Here is a 2,909-nt window from a genome sequence, read left to right as displayed (position 1 = left end):
ATAATATGTGAGGTAAATCACTTTTATAAACTATTTGCAAATCAATTTTACGTATATCCCCCAAAGTAAAAAAGGCTACGTGCATGTCTCAATTTATATATCTATGTAAATCAAATTTATAGAGTTCGAATTATGAGTTTTCGTAGTAAATCGAATCCATAAGATTCGAATTACTTAGATGCTATCTATGCTACTAAATCAAATAGAGGAAATTTGATTTACAATGAGCTAAATTGCTACTAAGTGAGTATAAATCAAATCTTATTGCTTCGATTTAGCATGGACCATATAAATCGAAATTTATAGATTCAATTTAGTAAGGAATGACATAATTCAAATTCTTTGAATTCAATTTACTTTCGAATCACAAGGTCAAGTAATTCGAATCTTATAGATTCGATTTACTTCTTATTACCCTAATTCAAATTCATTAAATTCGATTTATATAGAAATGTAAATAGAGACAACTAGATAATGTTTTTGGATTTGGGAGATTTAGGTAATTTTAGGGTGGCTTTGGTTTATCAACGTAAATTAACCTAATATGTGATATTAGTTATTGTTATATATATGAAAAATGTGACTTATTTATGCATTGTTTGGATTAGAAAAATATGTAGAGAAATAAAATGCTGGAGAAGAAAATGGATGAAAAAAAATCAATTTTTCATTGTTTGAATCAACACAGAAATTGAATGAAAAACATAAAAATGTATGTGGAATTCATGTAAATTTTTTCTCTTCAAAGTTGTGAAGAAAATTGATGTAAAAGTGAAAATATGGGTAAAAATACAGAGTTACCATTTGAAATATAATTTATATATAATATATAAAAATATTAATATAATTTTACTCTAATATAATTTTTTCTCTTCTTACTTTTCCTTCCATCCAAGCAAAAGAAAATTCTTACTCTATTTTCTTTCTATTCATTTTTTCCTTCATCTAAACAACACACACAAAAAAAAATTATACTTTTCTTTCTATTTTCTTTCCTCTTATTTTCTATCTTATATCCAAACTATAGTTTAGTATTTATCCATTTATCTTCTATTAATATTATTATAATAAGGATACATGTGACTTTATAATATGATATAACATAAACTTTAATTATCTGAGAATTTATTGAGTAGCTAGAATAGCTCCACATCACGAACCAATGAATGCTAGCAATAGGGATGATCACAAAAACAGCCGAAACGGGTATTTGAAGGGATTACTCGCGTTTTGAGACTAGATGGGGACTCGTGAAATTCTCACGACCTACCATGCGAAAATAGATAGGGACTAGGGTGGCAAACGGGTCGAAATCCATTGGACTGACCCGCATAACCCGCCTAAAAAGACGACTTTGGTTGAAAATTTGAGACCGCTGATGAGCGGATATTTTATACGCTTTTTGGGGGTAATTTCATGTAGATTTTAGCATGTTTTAATTAGTTTTTAGTTAAATATTATTAGTTTTTAGGCAAAAATCATATTTCTGGACTTTACTATGAGTGTGTGTATTTTTCTGTGATTTCAGGTATTTTTTGGCTGAAATTGAGGAAGCTGAGCAAAAATCTGACTTAGGCTGAAAAAGGACTGCTGATGCTGTTGGATCCTGACCTCCCTGCACTCGAAATGGATTATCTGGAGCTACAGGAGTCCAATTGGCGCGCTCTCAACGGCGTTGGAAAGTAGACATCCAGGGCTTTCCAGCAATATATAATAGTCCATACTTTGCGCGAAGATAGACGACGTAACTTGGCGTTGAACACCAAGTACACGCTGCTGTTTGGAGTTAAATGCCAGAAAAACGTCATGATCCAGAGTTGAACGCCCAAAACACGTCATAACTTGGAGTTCAACTCCAAGAAAAGCCTCTACTCGTGGATAGCTTTAGTCTCAGCCCCAGCACACACCAAGTGGGCCCCAGAAGTGGATTTCTGCACCAATTATCTTAGTTTACTCATATTCTGTAAACCTAGGTTACTAGTTTATTATTTAAACAACTTTTAGAGAATTATTTTGTACCTGATGACATTTTCAGATCTGAATTACATACTTTTTGACGGCATGAGTCTCTAAACTCCATTGTTCGGGGTGAGGAGCTCTGCAGCGTCTCGATGAATTAATACAATTCCTTTATTTTCATTTCAAACACGCTTGTTCTTATCTAAGATGTTCATTCGCGCTTAATTATGGAAAAGGTGATGATCCATGACACTCATCACCTTCCTCAATCCATGAATGTGTGTCTGACAACCACCTCCGCTCTACATCAGATTGAATGAGTATCTCTTAGATTCATTACTCGGAATCTTCGTGGTATAAGCCGGATTGATGGCGGCATTCATGAGAATCCGGAAAGTCTAAACCTTGTCTGTGGTATTCTGAGTAGGATTCTGGGATTGAATGATTGTGACGAGTTTCAAACTCCTGAAGGCTAGGCGTTAGTGACAAACGCAAAAGAATCAATGGATTCTATTCCAACCTGATTGAGAACCGACAGATGATTAGCCGTGCTTTGACAGAGCATAGGAACGTTTTCACTGAGAGGATGGGAAGTAGCCATTGACAACGGTGACACCCTACATAGAGCTTGCAATGGAAGGGACTTTGCGTGTGGAAAAGGATTTCAAGGAAGAGTTGAAGTTCAGAGGACAAAACATCTCCAAAACTCCAACATATTTCTCATCACTGCACAACAAGTAACGCTTTTATTTTCTTTTATTTTTCCAATCTAATAATTCCAACTGATAATTTTAATTAATATCCTGACTAAGAATAATAAGATAAACATAGATTGATTCAAACCAATAATCTCCGTGGGATCGACCCTTACTCACGTAAGGTATTACTTGGACGACCCAGTGCACTTGCTGGTTAGTTATGCGGATCACAAATTCGTGCACCAAGTTTTT

The sequence above is a fragment of the Arachis stenosperma genome, chromosome 4 (assembly GCF_014773155.1).
Source record: "Arachis stenosperma cultivar V10309 chromosome 4, arast.V10309.gnm1.PFL2, whole genome shotgun sequence".
NCBI lineage: Eukaryota > Viridiplantae > Streptophyta > Magnoliopsida > Fabales > Fabaceae > Arachis > Arachis stenosperma.
Note: the sequence above shows the minus strand (reverse complement) of the source record.